General features: G+C 25.1%; 1 protein-coding gene across 1 annotated transcript in view; it reads right to left on the reverse strand.

Annotated features, from left to right (window-relative positions):
• The window catches only part of LOC122498687 (protein dachsous), a 375,424-nt gene that overhangs the window by 204,823 nt on the left and 156,093 nt on the right, over window positions 1–14,508 (reverse strand). The gene's annotated exons all lie outside the window — the stretch shown is intronic.

Here is a 14,508-nt window from a genome sequence, read left to right on the forward strand (position 1 = left end):
AATAAATTTATAATTTTCAATTTAATTTAAATAATTTATTTATTATTTATTTAATTTTAATTGAATTCCTTGGAAAGTGTAAATATTCTTAAAAATTTTATTGAAATTCGTCGAAAGAATTCCGTTACTTTAAAATTCGTTGATAAAATTATATATAAGAATTTAATTTTAAGAAACATTCAATTATTCAATAAATTTTCTATGTTTCTATTTAAATAATTAAATTCTCGTAGAATTTTCTAATGAAAATTGATTTAAAAATTAATAATTAAATTTTGGAGAATTTACTAATAATTGCAATTTTTAGAAATAATTGATTTTTGAAAAGCTTTTAAATTAAAATCATTGAAAATTTGAATTTTTCATACTTTTAATTAAAAATTCTATACGCAACTAATTTTCCTCAAAAAGTTATTGAATCAAAATTTTTTAAATTTATTTCAAGTTCTTATTTTCTAATGTATATTTTAATTGAAGAATTTCCGAATAATCGAAATTTTCCGTAAAATTGAATTGTAAACAAATGAATTTGAAAATTCTTAAGAAGAAGTTACAGTAATAAAATTCTTATAATATAAAATAATGATTTTATCACTCAATCATTTTTAATTATTATATAAAACCTGAAGAAATCGAGTACGGAAGGATAATAATGATTAAATATTTATTTTTATTTCATAAAAATGAAGTCATTGGTGTTTTTGAATAATTTTACAATTAAGGAAATTTGTAAATAAATGTAACAAAACATTTTTTTGAGTATCTAATCATTTTTAAAGTGAATCTCGCAGAATATTCTTTAGGATCAGGGAAAAAGTCAAAAATTTTTCTGGAAATCATATCGAAAACTGGTTCGAAACTATTTTTTTGCAAGATTTTGACAATGGTCAAGATTATATAAATTTTGACGATTTTAAATATTTATCTCATTGGCCATTGTTTCCCAATATTGTGAACATAGGTCAAAATATAGAAATTTTCAGATGTTAACCAATTTTTCCGTTGACCATGTTCTGCTATCTGTTCGGACATGGCCGATATATGAATATTTTTAGTGTTTAAAATACATTTGACAAGTTTTCCAAGTATGGCTCAAACGTTGATTACTTTAGTCAAAATTCGTCAAATGCTAGAATTTGCCATTTTCTGTTTCGACGCCGGTTGTCTCATTGCATTTCTTCATTCGTTCTTTGCCACCATTTTGTGCCTTCTCTTTCCCGAGCATATTCCCTCCCTTTTCGCATAGCTGTAGTTAGGCGAAGCTTCCTTCGATGTTCCTCGTTTAAATATTAATTATGTATGCCTGATGTTGTACCGCGTTGCACACGCACTTTCTTGCATATAGATTATAGACTCGTGTGCGCGAGGGATTCGCACAAATGCGTTTATATACTCCCGTCCAGTTCCGATACTTCTTTGCCACCATATTCCTTTTTACGTTCGCTGCACATGTAAAGTCAAACCACGGGTGGTGTGTGCCTCTTTCTTTCTTTTATTCCATTTAACTTGAATGCCAAATTTACACATCGTTTTCCATTATTTTGTGTTCGAATAACATACCCACAACATTTTGTGTATAACGTAAAACTTATCATATTTAAAAAACATATTTAAAAAAATTCTTTAAAAAACTTCTTTAAAAAACTTATCATTTAGAAAACATCAAAGTAATAAAAAAAAAATAAGAGAAGAAATAAAATTCTCACGCAAGGAATTCTAATTATTCAACAAACAAGTAATATGGAAAAAAGATTTTTTGTAATTGCTGAAGAGATATCGATCCACGTTTTCGCAGCCGTATCACGTACCCAGTAGATACTTAAGATACCATGATGGTTGAATCGTACAGTGTGCTCGTTAGCAGAAGTTTATATCTATAGATCGAATTAGCGCAGGATCCCTTCGAGAGGCGCTCTTACGTCACGATAGAGAGAAATAGGAGGACGAAGGAAGAAAAAAAGTGGAGGCAATTTCGTAAATGCGACTCTAATAGAAGATTTGATTCTAATAATACATCACCCAGGAGATGTAATAGACGAATCGTAATGTGTCGGGATGTAATTTGTAAACCACAATTTCCAAAAACAAAAATAAACCAAAAAAAGGGGTCGTGACTAATGTTAACGGCGGCAGTGTGTCGCCAGTTTTTGACCAAACCGATTAGCCATTACTTTCCATGGAGACCAAAAACTTATATTCTTTGCCCCGCGCCGCGCGATTGCATCCAACCAAAGCTACTATGTAATTATCTAGGGTCCTTGAGAGGGAAGGCATCAAGAAACAGTGGAAGAAGGAGGCAGGGCATCAAGGAGACTCCAAAAGAGAGTCATGCACCGTCATCATTTTCGAACCTTTATGCTTTACCTGCGAACCATTCTTGCTAGGCGGATTCAGAAATTATTATTCTCCCCAATCTTTATTTTCTTTCTCATTCCAATATGATTGATCTCCTCCTTATACTAAAATTTAAAAAAAAAATCAATAATACAATTTTCCAAATCTTTTCCAAAGATTCCCAATGATTCTATAACGATCGTTAGCAATCGTTTCCTGTGACTTTACATTCGTTACCGCCAATTCCGCAAGTGTCGTAAAAAAGAGATAAGGGTCTTTGGGAAAACACGTATAAATCTTAAACAACAAGAAGAGTGGCTTGGAGGGGGGATAGGTTGAATTTAAAAGAAGTTTGAAGTAACTGCTTACGACTTTGCGCTTAGCATTCTCTCTCCTGAAATGGCTTGGGGCTTCAATTTAAGCGAACCTGTTAAAACAATAGGCAGTACCTCCACGCCCGTCAGGCCGTCATTTGGATAGCCCCGAAGGTGGTTCGGCGGAAAAAATAAATGGCCCGAAGAGCCAAGCCGAAAACGAAGCGCAAGGGGATACCAAAAGGGAAAGTATTATAAGAAGAAGGAAGACGAAGAAGAAGAACGAGAAGAAGAAGAAGACACGACCAAAACAGACTCAACCAGTTGGTGCATGTGCATCTCTCTCTGTGCATGTAACACTGTGTGGGTAACGATTCTTCCACGCCCAGAAACGTCCTTGAGACTCTTCTTTCTTCGCCTATCTCGCCTAACTTATAACACGGGCGTGAACTATTCCCTCTAATATAATTGACTCGCTTATTTCTTTCTCCTGCTTGAACCTGACTTCATGTACCAAAATTTATCAAAATTCGTTTGAAATTCAAAAGAAGGAAAGAGAAAACAATTTCTAAATATCTATATCTTCTATAAATATTCTATGTCTTCTTTGAAAAATTGTAATACTGACCTTTACTCAATTTCTACGCTAAAACGACAATGATGATGATAACAATCCAAAAATAATTCAATACTTTGAAAAAATTAAAGAAATTTAAAATTACAGGAATCTGTTATCAACAATTACCGACAGTACTGCGCTGTCGCACTAGAGCGCAAGGAGATTAATGAGGAAAGTTTGGCAAAAATCCATTATAGAAATCTGTTACCAACAATTAACGACATGTTAATGACTTCCCAGGGTTGCCACATAAAATTAATTTTGTTTTTCCCTGATTTTCAGATAAAATTTAAACTTTTTCCCTGACCTTTATCGTTGTCTTCATGTTTTATAATAATTTAAGTTTCCATAAAATTTTTCAGAAAAAATTAAATTCTTTACAAAAATATTCATAAAATTCTGTACAAGAATTCAATAATTTTTACAAGTAATAAAATTTTTTACATGAATTCAATTATTTAAAAAATTTAATAAAATTCCTCGTGTAAGAATTCAATTATTTTCATAAATAATATAATTTTTCATAGGATTTCAATTATTTTTAATGCAATTGTGAATGAATTCCTCGAAAAATGTCATTAATTTCAAAAAATTTTTCCAAGAGTTCAATTATATTTCACAAATAATGAAATTCTTCGCTGAAATTCAAATAGTTTCAAACTCTACTATTTTAATAAAATTTCTCAAAAAGAATTTAAATATTTAAAAAAAATGTAATAAAATTGATTGCAAGAATTCAATTATTTTACTAAATAATAAAATTCTTCACAGGATTTTCAATTATTTAAAGACAATTTAATTAAATTCGTTGCAAGAATTCAATTATTTTAATAACTAATAAAATTATTCATAGGATTTCAATTATTTAAAAACAATTTAATAAAATTCGATGCAATAATTCAATTATTTTCATAAGTAGTAAAATTCTTCACAGGATTTCAATTATTTAAAATAGAAATGTAATAAAAATTTATTGCAAAAATGCAATTATTTTCTTAAATAATAAAATTCTTCACAAGATATTGCAATTATTTTTAATACAATTTTAGGTAAATTCTTCGAAAAATGTAATTATTTTCAAAAATTTTATTAAAATTCTTCAAAAGAAATCATTTATCAATTATTAGTTATTTTTAATAATTTTTGCAAAAGTTCCTCGACAATTTTTTAAATTCATTTGTTTACAATTCAATTTTACGAAAATTCTATTATCCGGAAATTCATTAATTAATTATTAACAAAATAAAAACTTGAAATAATTTCAAAAATAAAATTCAATTCAACTTTTCCAAAAAAATTAATTCTACACAAAATTGTTAGGTAAAAGTATAAATAATTTAGATTTTCAAAGATTAAGATTAGGATTTTAATTTGAAACCTATTCAAAATTCAATTATTTCCAAAAATTCATGCTATAATGCCTTTAATATTCAATTACTATCTAAAATTTTAAATAAAATTCATTTTTAATTTAATTTTTATTTGAAAGTTCTATGAGATTTCAAATTCAAATTAATTGAATATTTCTTAAAATTAAATTTTCATAAAGAATTTTATGAACTAATTTTTAAATAATTGTATTTTTTTGACGAATTTCAATAAAATTTTCAAGAATATATACATATATTCATATCTCTATAAAAAAATGTTATTATTTATGAAAATATTTGAATTATTGCAAAAAAATTTATAAAAAATTCAATTTTTTTTGTGTTTTTAAATAAAGTTCTTCTATAAATAAATCCATGATTTTTTAATAATTAATTAAATGTACATTTAAAAATTCTACGATATGTTTTATTATTTATGAATATTATTGAATCTCTGTAAAAATTTTTATTATTTATGAAACTAATTGAATTATTGCGAAGAAATTTTAAAAAGAATTTAAATTATTAAAATTTTTACAAAACTCTGAGTTCTTATAAATTTTTATTTTTAAATTCATTGAAAATTTTATGATATATTTTTTCAAGAATTAAGTTATTTAAAATGAAAATTATTGGCAGAAATAGGAAAAATTAAAGCTTTTATATTTGAATTCGTATGGTAATTTTATAATTTATAAGGCATAATTTATAAGGCATTTTATAATTTATATGACACCAAAATTTAGAATTTTCTTATGAATTGTAAAAATTTTATTTTTTCCAGTACTTTAATAAAAATCCCTGACTTTTTCTTGACCAATTCCACTTTCCCTGAATTTTGCGACTTTCCCTGACTTATAGTAACGCTATGCACATTAATTAATTAATTATCTGCATTCTTATTTCTGATGCAAATCGTTTAAAAAAATCCCAAAAACACACAAGGAACAATCATTTACCACAAAATACATTTTTAAAAAAATTGTAAGTAAAATTTACGGAAACATAAACCAACATGTTTCCGACAATGAAACATGTATGAATTTTCAACTTTTTCCGACACATTAATCTGTAATTTGACGCGACTTTTGTGCATTTCAAAAGATCAAGATTCTGATAAACAGAGAACAAGAGAGAGAGAGAGAGAGAGAGAGAGGGAACAAAACAAGAAAACAAAAAAAAATGAGAAATTGAATAGCTGGGATATTCAAATTCTATTCTTTTGAGATAATGAGTTAAGGAAGGAGATTTGTATACACAGGGGGGGATAGAAGAAGAGAAGACAAAGAGAAACTTAAGGGAGAGGGCGAAAGAAGGGGGGAAGGAGGAGGAGGAGGAGGTTACAAGACAGAAGCGATGTGTACACGTATGGTTAGCTGCACTGTTGCGCGGTCGCTGATCTCAAGCCACTCCACTCCTAATTAGCATACAATTTCTGTCACTGGCGAAGGCAGAAAAGCCGGGGCACTAAATAGTGTCACGGAAACGCTTCTTCACCGAAGACGAAAGGCATTGCACAGTGGTCATTTAGTTTTGCCATACAGCCAACCCCTTGCGCGATGCAAAAATAAAAAAAAAGAAAAACCTTCATACGAGATGTAATAGCTTTTTCATAATGGTTATAAGGACGATTCTAACCATACTTGAAACTATTCAACTAAGGGACAAATTGCGCACAAATGCATTTACATATCTCATGAGCTCACTGCGTGCGTTTACGAGACTCAGAAGCTCTTTTATTTGAACAATCCAAGGTTAATGCTTGAAAGTAACTTCTAGTCACTTTATCTAGAATCATAAACCTTAAAATCCTCTCTCAAGGAAAATCTCATGCCGATTAAGTAATTGCTTTTATTTGCCCGCTAAATAAACTTTTTTCCTTTTTTTTCAATTCTTATATTCTCAAAGGGAATTTAATCTTTAGCCATTATAGATAAAGCTTTTATATGCATCTGAAGGGTTGCCACAGGTCAGGGAAGTCAGAGAATGTAGAAAAATGTCAGGGAAAGTAGAATTGGTCTAGGAAAAGTTAGGGATTTTCATTCAAAGATACTGGGAAAAAAATAAATTCCTTGAATTCATAAGAAAATTCTGAATTTTTGTGTCTTTTTTGTCCGCCTCATAAACTATGAAATAACCACAAATTCTAATACAAAAGCTTCAATTTTTTCTATTTCTGACAATAATTTCTTTCTAAATAACTTAATTCTTAAAGAACTATCATAAAATTGTTACTTAGAAATTATTTTATTTTATAATGCAATTTTTTTAGTGATTTTAACTAAAATTCTTTTATAACTTCATTATTTGATTATTATTTTATTAAAAGATTTTGAATTATTAGAATTTTTTCAAATATCTAAGTTCTTTAAAGTTTCTAATTAAATTAATTGAATATTAAAATTTTATAAAATTTCAAATTAAAACCTTTTGAAGTTTCATCTATTTATGATAATTGTAAACGCAACTCTTGTAAAATTCAATTAATTTTTAAATATTTAAATATTATACATTTAAAATTTTTTTTAAATATTCGTCAAAATTTCAATTAGCTTTATAAATAATAAAATTCTTCTCTGAAATTCATTTATTTTCAAAAATTTTAATAAAATTCTTAGCAAAATTTCAATTATTTTAAAAAAAAACTTGATCAATTCAATGATTTTCAATAGCTATTTTAATAAAAATTTCCAAAAGAATTCAATTATTTAAAATAGAATTTTTATAAATTTAATCGAAAAAAATCAATTGTTTAAAAAGATTTTTATAAACTTCTTCGCAATAATTCAATTATTTTTATGAATAACAAAATTCGTTAGAAGAATTCAATTATTTTCATTAATAATAAAACTTATGGTAGGATATCAATTATTTTTAATAAATTTTTTAAATGATTTCCTCGAAAAATGCAATTATTTCTCAAACTTTTATTACAATTTTTCGACAGAAATGAATTATTTAAAAAAATTGTAATAAAATTCCACGCAGACATTTAATTATTTTTATTTTCATAAATAATAAAAATTTCATAGGAATTCAATTATTTTCATGAATAATAAAACTCGTAGCAGAATTTCAATTATGTTTGAAATTTTTTTTCAAATTCTCGTCAAAATTTCAATTATCTTAAAAATAATAATAAAATTCTTCTTCAAAATCCAATTATTTTCAAAATTTTTTAAAAATTCTTTTAATATTATCATTATTTTTAAAAATTTTTCTCAATTTAATAATTTTTAATATCTACTATTTTAATAAAATTTTGTTAAAAAATTCAATTATTTTAAGAAATCTTTAATGAAATTCTACGCAAACATTTAAAATTATTTTCATAAGAGACAAAAATTTCTCAGGAATTCGGTTATTTTCAAATTTCTTCGCAAAATTTCAATTCTTTTCGTAAATAATAAAATTTTTTCGGAATTCAATTATTTTCATAAATAATGAAACTCATCACAGAATTTCAATTATTTTTAATACAATTTTAATCGAATTCCTTGAAAAATATAATTATTCTTAAGAATTTTATTAAAATTCCTCAAAAGAATTCTATTATTTAAAAATTTGTTGATATAATTATATTAGAATTTATTTTATTAGAATTCAATTTTAATAAACATTCAATAAATAATTTATCTTTGTACTTAAATAATTGAATTTTCGTAGAATTTTAGAAATTACTTTAAAAATGAATTTCAGTTTAAATTTTAATTGAATATTCCAAGCAATGTAGCTTGAATTTTTAGAAATAATTGATTTTTGAAAAGTATTCAATTTAAAATCGTTGAAAATAGGAATTTTTCATATTTTTAACTAAAAATTGTGTAGAATTAATATTTTTGTAAAAATTTAATTAAATTTCTTTAAAAAATTATTTCAAGTTTTTATTTTCTAAATAATTAATTAAATAATTTCCGAATAATAGATTTTTCGTAAAATTGAATTGTAAACAAATTGATTTGAAAATTCTCAAGGAAATTCAATGATTTTCCATTATATATACTATTTTAATAAAATTTTTCAAAAGAATTCAATTATTTAAAACAAAAATTAATAAAATTCTACGCCAACATTTAATTATTTTTATAAATAATAAAACTCATCCCAGAATTTCAATTATTTTTTTTTATTCTTATAAATTTTATTAAAATTCGTCAAATGAATTCAATTATTTAGGAATTTTTTCATAAAATTCTTTATAAGAATTCAAATTTTTTTTAAATAATGATTTCAACTTTTTATTTTCTAAATAATTAATTAAAGAATTTCCGAGTAATAGATTTTTCGTAAAATTGATTTGTAAACAAATGGATTTGAAAATTTTTAAAGAACTCTTTCAGAAATTATTAATAATAATTGATTTAGAGAAGAATTTTATTTAAAAATTCTGGAAAATAATTGAATTTTATTCTTATAATATAAAATAATGATTTTATCACTCGGTTATTTTTAATTATTATAAAACATGATGATAACGATTGCTCCGAGTCGAAGATTCGGTGTGATCGATATCTTCATGTTTTGTAATAATATTCTTGTAATTTGTTGATTTTCAAAAATTCTAGAAATCAGGGAAAAGTCAATGGAAAAACAAAATTAATTTTTTGTGGCTACTCTGATCTGTAAAATCATCCAACTTAATCTATAAAATTAAGAAAATTCTTCTCTTGATGTTTCAAAATAATAAAATGTTGTCTCTTGATATACAACATTTTAAAATTAACAAAATATTGTAGATCAAGAGAAGAATTTTCCCACAGAGATAAATTTTGAAGTTTTGCTTGGTGTGTAATTAAATAAATGAAAAAGTCTGATGAACTATTTGACTGAGAGAGAGAGAGAGAGAAAGGATCTTGGGAAAGGGCGTTACCACCGCACGAATCCTTTAAAATAAAAAAAAGGGGGGACCAAAAAGGAGACGAGGGAGAAAAATCAGATGGAAGAGCCTCTCTCGGAATGACCTTTCGCCTGGCCTCGGACGCTTGGGCTCAACAACGCGACTTTTTAAAACAGCGTTTGGTATGGCACCGTGACGGTTATGGTCGCAACGAGAAGCCGCTCCCGGATATATTTAATTAGTCCTTCGGTACTACCGTGACTCGTCCACATGTCCAAGAAAACCAGTCCCTTACCTGACTTCGATTCGTAACAATACATTGAAATCAACTATATATATATACACTTTCCCAAGGCCTCAATTTTTTACCGATCTTAATCTTCAAAAAAAAAAAAATAAATAAACTTAAATTATCCACTTCTCCTAATTAACTCAATTTTTATGTTAAAAAACAAATACTTGTAGAGAAAACAAGTATAAATTTGCAAACCAATATAAATAGCAAATTAGCAAACAAATGAAAACTTTAATTCTAATATTTGAGAGTTCCTTTTTTTTAGATATATAATTATGTTAATGAAGTGAGATTTTACTTTCTCGAAAGGGTTGTATAAGCGAAATGTGTGCGCTGCGCACATGATGTTATCGGAAATGTGTCTTGGCTACCCTTTTTGGACATGATAACGACGCAGGCGCGGAAGATATAATGGAGAAGCGGTTTGAGCGCTTATTTACAACTGCGACTTTCGAAGCTAATATCCCACGGCAACATCGAGCGGCGACGAAAAGAAAAAGCAGCCAATAATAAAGCCCGAAAGCATGCCGTGTTCGGGGCCCCAATTACAACAGTTTTCGCACTGCGAGATTTATACGCGGAAACCCCATTGCGGTGTTCCGAGTGAGCAGCCTTTTAATTAGTGTCACCGAAACCTTCGATTACTTCCTCTCCTGTTTCAAAAAAAAAAAAAAAGTCAACTTTCAATCACATTAAAAAAAATGGATAATCGAAAAAAGATAATCGAAACACGGATAATCAAAAACAGGAATATAAAAAAAGGATAGTCAAAAAAAGGATATTCAAAAAAGGATAATTAAATAAAAAAGGATAGAGATACTTTACTCTATCAAAAAAGAGGATAGAGTAATTCTTTCATATGATTGAAAATATGTGAAAAAAAACAATTTTTTTCCCTCCTATCTTTATTGTAGTTATTATCACATTATAAGACACACATATTTCTCTACTAGTTAATAGACGTTTTAGAATTTTTCATATTTAATAAACTGTGTTTAAGATCGTTTCCTGTCCTTAGCAGACACACGGCAATTTGATTCAAAATGTACGGTGGACAGAACAAAAAAAATTGTAGCAAAATGCGTGTCTTGGTCGTAAAGAGACTTAACATGCATTTAATAATGCGTGTGCCAATAAACGCTATGCGTCTATCCGCCTATCCATCTATATACACATATACAACTATAGCCGTTGAACCAATGAAGAACGGTTAATAGCTACAAGTAGCACTTATCTTTCCTTCCCGATCGGGAACGAAGCGTAATGATAAAAGAAGCCTTGTGTACCGTATATTGCATTATATAAATCATTAATAGACTTAAAATTCAATTTCTTTGTTTCTTTTCAAATTTCAAAGGAATTTTGAAAAGAAAGTTTTTTAAAATCTCCAAAATAAGTAGTAAAAACATGTGTTGGTCAGGCATAATACCCAATTTTTACTATTTTTCTAAATTAAGTAGTAAAAATAAATTTTAGTCAGACTTAATATGCTTTTTTGTTTTTTTTCTGGAATTTCTTCATGTTATACAATAATTAAAGATAACATAGTGGTTAAATCATTATTTTCTATTATAAGAAAATTGTTACTTTAAATTCTTTAAAATTATTAAATTCAATTATTATTTTCTAGAATTTTTAATTATTTTTTATGAAAATAATTGAATTCCTTTAAAAAAATGTTTATTATTTATGAAAATAATTAAATGTTTGCGTACAATTACATGAAATTTTTTTTAAAATAATAAACAAATATTAAAATTCTTCTCTGAAATTATTTATTATTTTCAAAAATTTTAATACAATTCTTGGCAAAATTTGAATTATTTTCAAAAATTTTCCTCCATTAATTGATTTTCCATATTTATTATTTTAATAAAATTTTCCAAAAGAATTTAATTATTAAAGAAAAAAAATTCCATAAAATTCTACGCAAACATTTAATTATTTTCATAAAATAATAAAAATTTCACAGTAATTCAATTATTTACAAATTTTTTATAAATTTCTTCCCAATAATTCAATTATTTTTAGAAATAATAAAATTTTTTATTCAGATTCAATTATTTTCGTAAATATAGTAAAATTCTTTTTAGCAAATCAATTATTTTCATAAGTAGTAAAACTCATTGCAGAATTTCAATTATTTTCAAAATTAATAACATTCTTCGCAGAAATTCAATTATTTTTAAACAATCTAAAAAAAATTAAAATATCTAAATCAACATTTTAATTATCATTATAAATGAATAACAAAATTCTTCGACAAACTTCAATTATTTTCAGGAATTTTAATAAAATTTAATGCAAAATTCAATTATTTTTATAATTAATAGTATTCATCACAAGAATTGAATTATTTTCAAAATAATCGAATTAATTAGTAAAAATAAATTTTAGTCTGACGTCAAATCCTATTTTTTGAATATTTCCAAAATAAGTAGTAAAACATGTTTTGGTCAAACATAATATCCTATGTTTCATATTTTTCTATATTAAGTAGTAAACATAAATTTTAGTCAGACTTAATATCCTTTTTTTTAAGCAGTAAAAATTAAGCAGTAAAAATAAGTTATAGTCATGTTTTATAACAATTAAAGATGACATATATTAGGTAATAAAAACTTGAAATAATTTTTAAAAATTTCGATTAAGCTTTTTGAAGAAAATTAGTTCAAAAAAATTTTTAATTAAAAATATGAAAAATTCAGATTTTTAGAGATTTTAATTTGAAACCCTTTACAAAATTGAATTATTTCTAAAAATTGCAATTATTAGTAAATTCTCCGAAATTCAATATTATTATCTAAAACTTTAAATGCAATTATTTTTAAAATCAATTTTTATTAGAAAATTCAACAAGAATTTAAATATTTAAATACAAATATAGATAATTTATTGAATAATTGAATGGTTTTTTAAATTCAATTCTTATACATAATTCTATAAACAAATTTTTAAATAACTGAATCCTTTCGGCGAATTTTAATAGAAATTTTAAGAATAATTACATTTTCCAAAGAATTCGATTAAAATTGTCTTAAAAATAATTCAAATTTTGCAATGAGTCTTATTATTTAAAAAAGTCTTATTATTATAAAAATAATTGAGTTATTGTGAAGAATTTAATAATAATGTTTCCAAGAATTGATTTATATCGAAAAAATTTATGCAAATACTATTTTTAATAATTGAATTCCTGTAAAATTTTTATTTTTGGGGAAAATAATTGAATATTCGTGTAGAATTTTATCAAAATTTTTGTTTAATAATTGAATTATATTATTATTTTATTTTTCAATTATTTTAAAAATAATTGAATTCTTATAGTGATGAATACTATTATTCATGAAAATAATTGAATTTTGCAATGAATTTTATTAAAATTTCTGAATATAATTGAATTTTGTCGAAGAATTTTGCTATTTGTTTATAAAGATAATTGAAATGTTGACGACAATTTTTTTTAGATTTTTTGAAAATAATTGAATTCTCGTGATGAATACCATTATTTATGAAAATATTTGATTTTTGCAATGAATTTTATTATAAAATTCCTGAAAATAATTGATTTTTGCCGAAGAATTGTGCTATTTATTTATAAAGATAAATTAAATGTTAACAATTTTTTTAAATTTTCTTTTAAATAAGTGAATTTCTGCCAAGAATTTTATTAATTTTGAAAATAATTGAATATTCGTGTAGAATATTATCAAAAATTTTTGTTTAATAATTGAATTCTTTTGGAAAATGAGATTCAATTACTATTTCAAATTAATAGTCTATAATTCGTTTGTTTCTTACGCACCTTTCTTGGGAGCCCGAATATTTATATTTCAATATTATATATTTACTTACAAAATAAACTCGACAGAAAAAGTATCTTGTTTTAAACTCACCTGAAACAAAAAGAAAAGGAAATTCTTTATATCAGAGTTATTTTATGATAAAAAATGGAATATTTTACTTGAAATGAAAAAATTAATAATTTATATTGAATAATGATCCACAAGTTTTGAACGTTCAAATGAACGAAACACTTTTTATTAAAAATGTTTTTATAATTTATTGTTTGCAATAAAAATTAAAAACTTACATTTTACACTTAGAAACTTTATAATTCATTCATTTTATATCGATAAAAAATTATTGTAACAAATATTTAAATTAAAGAAGAAAATAAATAAATTTCGTTCATTTGAACGTTCAGAACTTTAGGATCATATTGAATAACTCTATTAAATTACATCTTATTGTCAATACTGAATAATAATTGAGAAATGTAACTAAACTATAGTAGTTTATAATACAAAAAATAGCATTTTTGGTTCCATTATTCAAAATGGCCCCGCATTTTTACAAAACGCTCACCTGAGTTGCAACATTTTTCCCACAAGGAGCGCTAGTGTTGCTAACTCAACAAAAATAAAAAAAGTAATTAATATTTTTAATCTTTTACACTAGAAATTCATAACACATCACAGATTTCATTGCGAATACTGTTCATCACAAATATATTCGTGTTCATTATATGTATAATCAAAATTTAAATAAGAACAACTTTTATCTCGAACAACTTATTATTATTATTATTATTATTATCCAAAAACCCTAAGGGTATAAAGAAAACTATATACTAATTCTCATTTTTCGACTTTCGCTGTAGATTGCAAATTAGATTATCGATCGAAAGTTCGGAGAGAAAGTTGAAATACTTTTTTGGAAGGCAAAAGGGAAATGAA

This window comes from Leptopilina heterotoma, unplaced genomic scaffold (assembly GCF_015476425.1).
Source record: "Leptopilina heterotoma isolate Lh14 unplaced genomic scaffold, ASM1547642v1 Lhet_157, whole genome shotgun sequence".
Lineage (NCBI taxonomy): Eukaryota > Metazoa > Arthropoda > Insecta > Hymenoptera > Figitidae > Leptopilina > Leptopilina heterotoma.